This window comes from Lepidothrix coronata, unplaced genomic scaffold, assembly GCF_001604755.1.
Source record: "Lepidothrix coronata isolate B3197 unplaced genomic scaffold, Lepidothrix_coronata-1.0 Scaffold14, whole genome shotgun sequence".
Lineage (NCBI taxonomy): Eukaryota > Metazoa > Chordata > Aves > Passeriformes > Pipridae > Lepidothrix > Lepidothrix coronata.
The window spans coordinates 553,961-567,789 of NW_016690194.1; the positions used below are offsets into that span (position 1 = coordinate 553,961).

General features: G+C 33.5%; 1 protein-coding gene and 1 long non-coding RNA gene across 27 annotated transcripts in view; one reads left to right on the forward strand and one right to left on the reverse strand.

The window, feature by feature from the left end:
• Window positions 1–13,829, forward strand: part of CNTLN (centlein) — a 272,029-nt gene that overhangs the window by 211,064 nt on the left and 47,136 nt on the right. The gene's annotated exons all lie outside the window — the stretch shown is intronic.
• LOC108493132 lies at window positions 5,668–6,607 on the reverse strand. Its single transcript, XR_001873372.1, has 3 exons — window positions 6,470–6,607; window positions 5,892–5,951; window positions 5,668–5,773 (listed from the first exon to the last, which is right to left on the reverse strand). It is a non-coding gene; the product is annotated as an uncharacterized LOC108493132 (long non-coding RNA).

The following is a 13,829-nucleotide window of genomic DNA, read 5'->3' on the forward strand; positions in this document are numbered from 1 at the left end:
CCTTTCTTACAACTAATTACTCTTCAGGTGCCATAGTAGTGCTACCAAGTGGGAAATTTAAAGCAGAGACTTGGGCTACTTGCCAAGTGAAAATTAAGGAGGTAAAGAACCTATGCAGTCACTGCAGGGTACACTCACGTTTTAGAGAGAGAACCCTGATTCAGACATACCAAATGGTTGTGAAGCACACATTTGTGTGTGGGATTTGTGTGGTTTTTTGCAAGAAATGCTTTCTGGAAGTGAAGTTTTAAGACACTGCAAAGGAAATAATGAGTTTCTAAAAAAATAAATTTCACTATCAAGAACATTTTTATTGTTTCTTCTTAATACTTAGATTTTAGAATTTTCTTACACAGGCAGAAATTAAATAAACAAGCACACAAACTATGAAAAATAAAAGGTTGAAACAATATCTGGATTTAGGGAGACAAACACTTCAAGAGTGCCAAAATATCCAAATATCCAAAAATAAGCTTCCATAAACCACCATAACTATAATGTTCTGAGTAAAGTTAGTGAAGTTGTGATCCTGGGCTAAGGGAAGTATAGCAGTCTAGCAACTGTAAACATTAACAGCATGGCTTGGAAGAGATGCCATGTTGCCTAATTTATCTAAGAAAATAAATCCTTCAGCAGACAAGGGCAGGTGTTTGTGCAGTCAGTCCTTCATTATAGTCCCTGAGGAATCTAGAATATCGACTCTAGATTTAAGATTTAAATGTTCCAGATGTTCACTTGGAGACAGATTTTACAGTTCATGCAACCTAAGGACTGTCTGGCATCTGTTGATTTTCAAAATATATGTACATGCATGGTTTTGTGTATTTTTCTTGAAGATCCACACAGATACATTTGTTGTGTATATTTGTCTGCTGTAAAGAGTTCAGAATTCTAGACTCAAGTTCTGGTTTTGTTTGGCCTCATAAATGCTTTACAGTAATGTAGATTTCTGTCTTTGTTTCATTTCTGCAAAAGCAATTCCTTGCATATTTCTGAAAAAAATGACTGTGAAGTGACTGCATATGTGAGAATCAAAGTTTACGTTCTCCAAGGATTCACATTAACACTGAGTCAGGACCATCTGTACAGAAGTACAGTAGTTAGATTTTGCTCTCTGTGTTTAGAAATAACAGCTAGAGCAGCTACTTAATGCAGAAGCAATGGTATGTAGAATTTTCTTAGTTTCTAAGAAAAGGATTTGATAGAAATTGTTGGAAAAATCCAGAAATTTTTTTTCTAAAGTTTATTCCCTGCCCCCCATTTCTATCATTAAGTGACTGCTTTTAAGAAGTATGTTTATATTGCATACAACACAGTAATTGCAGTTAGTTTTATGCAGTGTCATTCTTGCTGCAAAATACCAGACAAAGTATATTGAATAAGAAATTAAAATCATAAGCAGGTTAAGTCACTAGTACTTACCTTATTCCAGTCAAAGCCATTCACAGGTCCACTGCTTAAAGGTACCATGGGATCATTTGCATCAGTTCTCCAGTGTTTCTCAAGTGATGTTACAGGAAAAGCTGCATTTTTTAATGGAATGCCATGGGCATTTGCAAAGTGCTTGTCAATACTTCATCAGGAAACCTGAATCTCAGAATACGAACAAGTCAACCGGTAAAATGCTGTTTGGAGCATATCCTCTCCTTTGGAGAGGGTAGTGTGAAGGTTTAAGTAAAGGGGTTTTTCCGTTTCAGCAGATGTATCACTACATTTTTACTGAATTGGGAAGGAGCTTTTTGCTTTCTAGAAGACTGCGTATTTTAGCTGTAACTCAGACTATGCTTTTTTTTCTGACAGCACTTCAAATATACCTCCAAACTTTATTTTAGCTATTTGACTTCCCTTTTCTTTGAATTTTAGGGGGACTTTTTCCCCCTGAGCTCATAGTTTGTTTACCTGGTAGATTATCTCAAGCGTAGAACATGAGCATGAAAAGCAGAAAAGTAAAGCGCAAAAGGAAGCTTTTTATTCTTTAAAGTTAGTGTCTTTCTTTACCTATTCTCTTGACTATTTTTGTCTTTTTTGCCCATCCAGTGACAGCTCAGAATTCAGTGTTGCATCTATAAAATCAACATCACAGCTTCACTCCTCTTATGGTACCCAAATATGAGTAAATCAGCCAATTTATTATTCAATTACACTGAAACAAACAAGAAACTGATGATGAACCTAGATGCATTGTAAATTGTTGAACTTAACTATTATTTATACAAACATTTCACTTAGACTCTGGTTCTCCTGAAGGGATTTTTCAGTCTTTAAAGATGTATTGTTATTTACATAATAATTTTTGCATGTCTGTGATTTCTTTAAGTAAATTTTCAGAATAATCATGAAATTATAAGCTGAATGCTCTTTGTAATTATCTTGCAGTAATTACTTGGGCCAGTTTTGTGGGCTTTCTCTACAGATATTGCCCAGTTAGAAATTCTTGTAGACATATCCAGTTGTTTCCTACCAAAACACTTCTACACATGTCCTGGTTTTATTTTTTTGACTTCTCTTACACGGAAACACTCCAGAGCATTTGTACATTTTTTACTAAGTTAAAAGAGCTTCTGCATTTAGTGTAATCTTTTCTAAATTAAGTGTTGGGTTTTTTCTTCCTCTGATAGCATGAAAAGATATTTCTTGTTTTGTACATAAGATAATACTAATCATACATAGAGAATTTGTGAGTGATAAAATTTTATAAAGCATTTTAGAATTATTAAAATTTAGAAGACTAAGTTAATCATAAACGGTAATTTTTACAAATAAACTTTGCAAGAAATTTCTTCTACATCGGTAGCATATGCAGGAATTCTTACGTTCATATATACAAGTAATAAAAAAAGAGTAAAAACAGACATGCTCTAATGACCTCATATTTTAATAGATAAAAAATAATCTAAAAAGAATTCAAATTGTTTCTGTTCTGTTAAACAGTATCCCTTTCCATTTTTACAAGCCACCCTTAAATCACTTGTTACTTTTATCTATCTTAAAAATAAAACTCCTATATACGCCATATTTAACACTTTTGCCAAACTTGATACAAAACCATTTTTACCCCTATCCACCTTTGGCACAAAGTCTAATGAAACAATAAAAGAATTCTGTGAAGATGTTTAGAAAAAGTCTATTCCCAAAACCATCAGGAGAATCATGATTTTCTCCCCTTCTTTAGGAGCATGTAGATAATCTGTTCCTAACTGCTTTTAATAAGAGTAGTTTAGGTTAATTTATGGTAACTGTAATATTTGAGCACAATATTCAAAAATATGTAAAGAAGGTTTCTCAAAAATATTTAAAAATCAAACCAGCAAATTTTCTCTTCTGCTTTTTCTGAAAATACAGCAGAAGTGGAAAGGTAAACCAGAAGGGATAAACATATGATAAAGCAGGATATACTGCCTGCCCTTTCCAGAGTTTGCAAATACAGTCTAAATGAGCAGAGGCTTATCTAATAACTGAACTAAACTACGTGTCAGCATAAGACTGAAGTCTTCTCAAAATTTGATTGAGTTTAAGTTCTGGTTTTTTGCTTATGAGGTAACACTGCTGCTACCCTTGCATATGTTTTACAGGCCTTAAAGAGACTTGTTTGCAGACACAGTAGATAATTAAAAGCTCAAAACACACCACCAATCCATGTGTTCTTGACAGAAAGGCTTGCCGCGTTGTTTCAGACCTGAGCAGTGACATTATCTGTAGGCAGGAAAAATTGTCTGTAATGTACTTCAAACTTCAGTTTTGTGTAATTTAAGTTCTATTTCTGGGCCCTACTTGTAATTTTTGAAGGCCTTGAATCAAAAATATTGAGAAGAATAGGTTTTTCTGTGTTGTAGGTTTATTAAAGCTTTGCTGAGCCTAATAACTCAAAAATCAGGCTATGAAGTCACACTTATAAAGGCTGAAAACAGAGGAAGAAAATGCTCTGTGACTCTCTGAGACTAGAATTCACATCTTTCAAGTCCTACTCCAAAATTCTGCCTAGAATAAAACACAATCACTTAGTTAAATACGTTTGTTCTGTTTGGCTACTAAATGGAGAAATCTCTGTGTAATATTTCCTCTGACCACTGATTGCTGCTGAAGTTGACTTGGAAATAAAATAAGGACTTGCTAAAGGTAAACATGAATGTAAATGACCTTTTAAAATACTTCTACTCCAACCTTTTTTTTATTATTTTTATATTTTGCTGCGTTGCTTACAGCATCCTGAAGTCAGTTTCGTTAACAGAACTACTCTGTAAAATATATTTGTGGTGAAACTGTGCTGTCATTACAAAACAAAAATAAAGCAAAATATCTTTTGCATTTATATTGATCTCTGAAGAAAAATTACAATAGACCTGTTGCATTATTGATGAACAACATTTGAAACACATTGCATGTAGGAAATGAGTCTCATTCATAAATTAGAGAGAACAGTTGGTATGAACTAGAACTATACTGGACTTATGCTCCTGTCAAAATGAAATAATTTAGAGATAGGTAAATTCTAGAAAAATATGTTATAAACAAAAATTTTGGAGACTACATGAAATTCAGAGAATATACTTACAATCAGCACAATTTGTATTGCTGTATCATTTAGAAATCTTAAAACGTATTTTTCTATATTAGAAGAAAGAACATGTGTCAAAAGAATTAGCATGTTCTTGTAATGATACCAAACAGAGGTAGTACACATATCTAACATGTTTATCTGATAGTCTATTATAGTAATAGAACATACATATAGAATATACAACATACTTTTACATATATTGAAATAAACCCTGACAGATATCATCCTGTAATTTTTATGTTATCAATTTGTAGCTTATTTTTTCACCTTCCCTGTGATTTGACCAAACTTTCCTTGTGCATTGAATCTTATGTTATTATTAGGAAAAAAACCCCACTAATCAAAACTGAACTTAATTTGCATTTTTTTTGCTAAAAATTTCCTGAATACAATACAATTTGAGCTCTGCAAAAGCTCAACAAATACTATCATAATAGGATTTCCTTTTGTGCTCACAGGAACGTCTTCATTGAATTCACTGACATCTGCTCATCAATTAAAGTTAAGCGTAAAGCTTGACTGCATTCTTGAACCTTCTCTACAATGTAAAGTGTTCTATGGGTAATATGGTTTTGCCCGAGAATATTTATTCACCCTTAAATCTCATGCAAAAAAAGTTCATTGATTTGGGAATAATTATTCATATGTTGCCAAGAGATTTTATTTCAGCTCTGCAAGTCTGGTTTTCTAATAGATTATCACAGAAAACCAGTTTTGCTTGCAACTGGACTAGTACTCTTAGGCTTGTTCACTAGAGTGGTCCATGAACTATGCATTATTAGCAACTACTGCTATTAAGTATGAAAGTGATTTACTAATCACTTCACACATGTGCTTATTTTCACTGAATTTAATGAAATGTCAAGGCATCCTGGTTGTGGTCATAAAACTAAGTTTTACTGGCTCTAGTCTTGCATATCACTCTATAGTGATATGCAAGATAGTGAGATCACTCTATAGCGAGATCACTCTATAGTGAGAAGTTCTTTTGTGCTTTTAACTTTCAGGGAAGCAATGACGATAGAGGAAGTAGCTGCAAATTTATTTTTTTTAGTATTCTATGTTTTAGTATTCTGATAGACTGTGCAACAACGTGCAAGATATAGCTGCCATGTGTTTCCATCAGCCATATATCCTACCTTGGAAGTTTGAATTCTCTCCACTTGTTTCATGATGAATTCTTACCTAACAGTCTCTCTTTTATCTCTTTCCCGCCTAGATAAATGTATTTTTGATTGTGTTATTATGAAAAGTTTTCAAGACTCACAGGAAATTGGGGAGATAATTTTATATTCCTTTATATTGTGAACATTAAATGAGTTGATTCTCTTACCTTCTTTTACCTTATTTCTCTTTCCTTTGCTCCTGTCCTAAATTCCTGTCCTAAATTTCCCTGATTGTGAAGATATGGAACGTAAGATTGGTGGAAGAAAGTGCTCAGTATGTTTAGCAAGATAGATACATATACTAGGAGAATTGGTAAGAGACAGTTCTTTATTTGAGAAGTTGAATTTTCTAAGAAGTTGGATGAGCAAGTTCACAGGATTGCAAAAACGGTTCTATGACCTGAAAGTATCAGAAGTTTTATAAGCACATACACACATTTTTGTTGTGTGCCCCTGTGCAAGTCACTGCTTATTGAAATGTAAATAGGAAATAAAATTCCAAAAATTATTTTCATCATACTTGGTATTACTTAGTATTTGGATTGGAGCTAAGCGCTGCTACATGGAACACAGTGTAGACTCAATGTCTCAGTTCATGCCGTAAGGTTAAATTGGTGCATGTAAGTACCAATTCATCATTTTCACTAGCTCAGAATCTCATATACCATGAAATTAATTTTTCAGTTGATCCTTCACATGAATGATAACATTATTTTTTTCCCTAAGATAATAGTTTACACCTTACACATATATTCTATCTGGATATACTATGAAATAAATGACATTCTTTTTGCAGTTTGTTTCAGAGGTAAAATCTTTCACTCATTTTTTTAAAAATTAGTGACAATGTGAAAAATCCAAGCCAGTGCAAGAGGATATCTTCAGTCATTGACAACTAGTCTAAGCTTTCAATCATCCACCAGAGTCTGATTGAAGAGTATAGATCATTATGACCTCACGGTGTTTTTAATGAGGAAATCATTACATCATAATGAAAACCAATACATCGCTCGAGTTCACATTGAGTGAGGCTGAATGGCTGTCTCCTGGGAACTAGGACTCTAAAGAAAAATGAGAGCCCTAGTATGTAATGAGCTGACTGTGAACTCCCATTGTCGTTGTGAATAACACTAGTGCAGTCCTTGAATGTATAAACTGGATTCTATACAATAGGAGCAGAGAGAATATGTTTTCTTTTCCTTGGCATGATTTGACTACTCCTAGAATACTCTGTGCAGTTCTAATACACAGAATCCAAGAAAGAAATTAAAGAAAGTAAAAAACATTTCAGGACTTATGAGAAGCATTTGAAAATATACCATTCCAGAGAACAATGTGTGATTTTCAGAGAGGAGATTAACAGGTAACTCAAGTTAAATATCTAGGAAAAAGAAATCTTACGGAGTCTGCAGTCTAGGAAAGGAAGATTGAAAAAATATCCAAGGACTCAAATAAGATAGAATCATACCAGATACGAGATCTGTATTTTCTATGTGACTGTAATTGATCATTGCCAGTTGGAGTCAGAGAACTGCAATGATATTGGACAATGAAAAGGAAGAATTAGAGAAATTAGCTGCTTGTAGTTAGCAGTGGGCAGAGTCTTTCTTAGAGGAATAAAAAAAATATGTCTGTTCTGTAGGAAGCATGAAAAAAATTGCAGGAAGAGAGAAGATGTGTTTAATGGCATGAGCTGAATTAATGAGAAGTATAAACAGGAAGGTATGTTCTCAACTTCAGTAACACTGTTCATTTATCTGAAGAACTGATGGAAGAAATGCATGTACTTCATAGAGCACAGCTGGGCAGCAGTATTTTTGTAATGAGTGCCAAAATGGGTTTAGTAGTGCTGTGGAAAAGAGATGTAAACATGGACAATGAATTTAAGATATGTCAAACTGCTGTTTTATAAGGATGTACCTTAGACAAGGAAGAGTGTTATAATGACATTCAAACATCAGGTTATAAGGAAGAGAAATTATGAGGCAGGGGAGGAAAATATCACCACTCAAGACATATACATATGGAGTGTGGAAAATAGATACTGTAATAAAGGAAGTAACTCAAAGGAAATACATATTCCACAATATACAACAGGAACATTTAAAGAGAAGTAGTCTTGAGCAGAAGATATGCAGGGAAGAAAAAATAGCTTTTGTGGTGTAATGTACACAGAATTTAGGATACATTAGCCCTGTACAACCGTTTAACATTGCTAATTGCAGAGCTGAGAGAAGACTAAAGCTCATTAATTTAGGTAATATGTAACTTGGTAAGGAAAATGCAGAAGAGAAAAAGATAAATTATGATTTTCTTTTAAAAATATTTCTTTCATATTCCACCTGTAAGGTTGAGCATAAAGAAACAGGTTTTCAGTGAGGTAGTAATGACATTTTTAAAGGAAAAAGCTTTTAATTTCAGTTGGAGGCATAGAGGTAGATTAATCTTTTTTTAAGTCAAAATCTTGATAAAAGACTAAAGCTGAGATATTTTGTCAAAGGCTTGGCTTCAAAAGAATAAAAATACTTATTTTTCAAAGTATTGTTTGTAATATAAATTTTGGCAGAAAAAATTAAAACTAAATTTACTACAGAAAAGTGAGGGAAAGGCATTCTGATAGAAAGTAATTTCAATTAAGAATCTACAGGTGCTGCACTTACCTGAAGATATAAATTTTACAAGTTCTTTTACCAAAGTTGGATAATCATAAGTAAAACTAAGCAGTCGGAGACATAAATTTCAATTATTTTTTTAGGGAAGTCTATATTGAGGACTGAAACTACAGGTAGTATATGATGATTTACGGTTTCAAGATTTCTACTTTGAGTAGTTACTCTGAAAAAGATAAAAGCATGTTTTCAATGAACATAATTTTGATAGGAAGGCATTACTACAGCTTAGAGTGTATTCTACTGCAGACCACTATCACATATATTTTTGAGTACAGTTCAAGACATACTTTTGTTTTCTTGTAAATTCCTCCAAAGTTTGTGAATATTGCATGGTCCTGTGTTTATTTCCTTGTCAGGAATCATGAAAGTTTAAATTTACTTTTATTATTCAGCTGCTGGTTTATGATATTTGCTATACTCTTCATAAGTAGGAGTGAAAAACTTTTTTATATGTACAAATAAATATTTTCTTATTTACATGTCCTCAACTGTGTAGCTCTAGACTAGTCTTTACACTAGCAGCTTTTGTAGTAGTCATCCTGTGTACATTTTTCATTTTATATATATACCAGATTCTCAAGGGCCATGGCTTTTGCCAGATGAAGCACTTTTGATTTTGAGGCTATGAAATACAGTTCTGTTATTGATCTGTGCATGACACAGCCAGTCTCTCTGCTGGCAGAGCGTAGCAACATTTATCCAGGAATTCGTGAAATGTCACTCGGATCATGTTCATAAGGTAAACTGTGCAAAAACCGGGATCCAAGCTGAGAATCCATGAGGAATTGGACGTGACTCTCTTATTCCTTCATCCTATCTTCTTGGTCAGCCAAGTGGTATTTGTTAAAACAATGTCTATGTTTTGCGTTAGGTGTTGAAGAAAGTGTGATTAGCACTAGGAACACCATGTAGTGTAGTCATACTGCTGTTTTTCTCAGGTTTTTAAGTCACTTAGGAGAACAAGATTTTAAGTCAGTGAAAGTGATCTAAGCATTGCAAGACTATAATTTTCGTTTCTAGTGAAATGATGATTCCTGTACAGCTGCAAGCAGGAAACTCTGCTTAGATCTTCTAAAGAATTTTAAGTTTTCTTGCATCCCTTTGCATGTAGAGATGTGCAGCAATTCATGTTTGTCATTAAGATCTCAGTAAGCAGTAGTGATCAGAAAGGGTGTGTGACTGTTTCTACAGATAAAACTGTCAAAATACGGGTAATTACATGTTTTCTTTCTTTAAAAATTATGATTGAAAAAGGCTGCACATTTTTGCTAGTATCAAAAGCGTGTCATGTAAAAAATATTGAAAACTAAAATATATAATTAAAAAGCACACTTCCATATACTATTTATCTATTTGTAAAGGGTCAAATGTCACTTTTCCAGACATTTTTATAGGTAGTGTTTCAGCAATAGACTGTCTGTTATCTGCAAATGGCTGTAGCACCTTCTCATTAAAAAAAATTGTTTTGAAGTATAAAAAAGACACCAAAAGCTGCACTGCCTAGTTTGTTGGTTTTTTTTTTGTCTGTCTAAAGCAGTTATAGCAGTAACAATTTTAAAGTTAGCCATTAAGGAAAAAATTATTTTTATATTTGCAAACATTTTTCAATCTGAAACATTAAAATTGTTTTAAAAGTATCTACATATTTGATTCAAAAATCAGTTATTAGTTAAAGTAAGAAGAAACAGGTTTTATTGAAGTGATAGTTTTGAGTTTGGAAGTCTTGGGATTTTTTTCCAAATATAACAAGGATTTTCTTTTGTTTCTCTAAGATAATTTCTTTAGTTTGAATCCCACAAGACAAAATCAAGATTTAATTGCAAAATCACTAGTGAATGACCACTGAAATGTTCTTGCTCTCTACTTTTTCAGAGGTTTTTCTAATGTTTGTACATAAAAATACAGAAAACCTAGGGGAGAAAACTTGTTGGTCATGAAAAAATATTTACATACATGATGCATTTATTTTTACGTGTTATCTCTCCCATTTCAAGGTTAACATATACGAGATGCAAACTCAGTAAGGTGTGGAAAAAAATCAATATTTTAGTTCGTTGGATTTCAGGTTGAGTTGTGACTTTTTTTTTGGTTGGTTTTTGTTTTATTTCCTTGGTTTTGTGGGGGTTTTGCCTTGTGGATACGTGTGTTTATTTTGCAAAGATCCACAGACTGAACAAATACTGTTGTTAGGAACATGATGATGGAACTTCATAGCATGAAGGCCACCAGCTTGTCAAACTACTGTTCTCCATAGCAGAACCATTGCCAGCTTGTCAGGCATTATTTATTAAAGAGGACATTTGTTGTACTACTTAGCAGTGTCAAGGCACTCTGTGCAATATTGTATCTTGGTTTGGAAACCACATACAAAATAAACATATTGGAAGAAAGGAACAAGAATTTTAGTAAGTTTTGAACATACTAACTATGAGAAAAGATTGAATGTCTATAATTAATGAAATACATAAGATAACAGATTAATGGTAAAGACTGAAGGAGTGTAATACCCACCTCCCCAGGCATAAAAGATTATTTAAAACAGCTAGTGGTCAATTGGTGCTTCTGTATCCCTTAAGGAGAATGGATTTCATTTTTCAGGAAAGACCAGATATATATGTATAAGGCAAATTTTCTCTCCGAGGGCACTAAAGAACTGCAGAAGGCTGCCAGGAGAATCTTCTCTGCAGTTACACCAAAGTATTCAGGAATTGTCTATTTATTCTCTAATGAAAAGCCTTTTTTTTTTTTGTAAATAACTAGCATATCTTAATACTGAAGAGTTTGAACCATGGAGCTAGCAGCTAGTCCTTGGAAATTTCTACTCCTTGGACGCAAAGTTCACCTTTTCCTCCGTGCAGCTTGTTACTGCTTGCTTTCTAGTAAGGTTTATCAATGATCAGAAAGCAGAACCGTAACAATAGTTCCCACATCTTGTCCTTCAGGGAACAATGTCAGAAATAAACATATGCTAGAGTTCTTCTGAACTCCTCTGGATTTCGGAAGAGGAATCTTCAGCTTCACCAGTTCAGAACTGTTATGTCTTCTGCAAAGCACCGGTTTCCTGTTAGACGCTATTTTCTTACCTGTCGCACACCAAGATATCTTTGTAGCTTTTTTTTTTTTTGTCTTTCTATCTATGCATAAACGAATAGGAGTCAAGAGCTAAGGCATCTTCAACAACAGTAGAGAAGTTTTACAACTAAGACTACTTCTGAGAAAGGGAACTACACCTGAGATTCCTTTTTAAAAAAATTTCTCTACAGCATTCCCTCCTTGGGATTGTTCTAATTTTAATGTGCCTTAGACACACCCCCTCCACATTGTTGCAGACAATGAGTGCTGTTTTACAGGATTCTATGGCATCCCTACTGATGTACTGTCTCTGTAACATAATAGGAGGAGTTTTTTAGATTTGACAGCATATTCATTTGTCTAAAGTGCCTGAACCTCGTGGACTCAGTTGCTGCTAGAGGAGGTAGAAGAATGTGCTTTCTTGCTAATGTTTTGCACAATCTGATTTGCTCTCCTAAAGCTTAATTGGGAATTAATAAGGTAATCATGGACTGTTCCTGTAGCTTGTGTCATGTTCAGATTTATTTTGCATCACTCCATGCTACCTTTGATGCCTAATGTGCCAAGAGCTTCAGTTCCTTTCTCAGTAGTGTATGACTGTATGACTAGCCATAACAAGTCTCATAAGATTCACAGGCACTGGAAAAGGATTTACTTTTTGGTGGCCAAGCTGTCCACAGTTTTCAGTTCATTTGCAGATTCATATGTGGTCCTGTGGTGTTTAGAGTATTATGTACACCAAAGAGAAAGGTATGATTTTGGCTATACTCTTATCTTGGTGAAGTAAGCAGAAGAGAATGAGGGAAATGCTAAGGGACAACAGCTCTAGGTCTGGTTCAAGCTGGGATGCAGAATTACAGGGATTAGGTGCAAATACAGTGTTGTCCACAAACTGTTCATGTATGTGAAAATAATTAATTGCCCAAGTGAGTCATAGTATTGATGATCATAATGATAAAGGGAAAGTATATTTTACTTTATACATTAGACTGAAAACATGTCTTTTTCTTATGATGATCTCTTCAGATATTTAATAAGTAATGCAAGTGATATTTTACCCAAAACTGTTAATTTATGCCTGTAATTTTAGCAAGAGTTCCAATGATAACATGAATTACAAATTAAAGATAAGACTGTTGGGGTTCATTTACAGGAATCCAGGGATGAATTACCACCTTAATTTATATGCAGTACATTGTAGTGGTAATTTTTAAATGCAATTCATTGTTTTGAAAAATATTCCTGTCTTTGCACCCTCCCCACAATGTCTGTCATCAGTTTTCTCATACTTCTCAGAAGTGGCCAGCAGTATGTTTTTATTTTCTTACATAAAAATGTAAATAATAAATAAATATTTGTATAATGTCACCTTTGTATGACTGGGAAAATTCCAGGTGCTTAACACTTTTTTCCCAACTCTTTGTTGTTTATTTCTATATTTCTCCTGCTCTATGACAACATAGACCTTTACCATTACCTGTGTTAATACAGTTCATATTTAAAATGTTTTGCTTTTACACAGCTTTCTACATTAAAAAAAACAAAAAAACAAAAAACCAAACAACCTTCTGAGGACATTTTTTTATCTTCTGTTGATATTTGAAGCAGTTACAGGTGAAATTCTTAAATAATTGTATAAAATTAAGCATAGAGCTATCTGTACAAATTTTGTTCCTTGAATATTGCAACCAACTTCTGACAATAACTATAACCTACATTTTAGTAATTTTTATCTTAAAACAGTTCTATCACTTCCTCAACATAAAATGGAAGAGAATGCTCTTTAACAATTGAAAATATGAGATTAAAAAAAAAGGAAAATGATATATAAAGAGGAGTATGGGAGATGGAACAGCTTTCCCTACAAGCACAGATTTCCTGCCCACTTATATTTGAGAAGCAGAAATATTTCAGTTGAAAATGGTTCACTCTAAAACAGATGGAAATGAGGAGAGGTTAAATTAACATTTCACCATTTTTTCAGCTGTTTTGTTTCTTTTTTTGCTTATATATTCTCTTAAAAATAACTTTAATTTTTAAAGCTATAGAGCTGTATGCTTTGGAACTAACTGGGTAAATCAAAGAAAGTTTAAAAACAGTATTTAAAATAGCATTTTCATTTTGGTTTCTCTCTATTTTATGTGAGTTATACAGAAAACAGATGGAAGCATTATTAATTTTTTCCCCCAATGAGTTTTAGTGCAGCATATTTGTATGTGTTATCTGAAACATATGAATACTTAGTATTGCTGCTGTTAAATTCGTAATGAGTTGTAGGGATTGTGGAATTCCCTGACTGGCTCTCATGCAAGTAGTTCATTTGCAGTGCTTAGATGTGTTAAGATTAAGCAGGGGGAATAT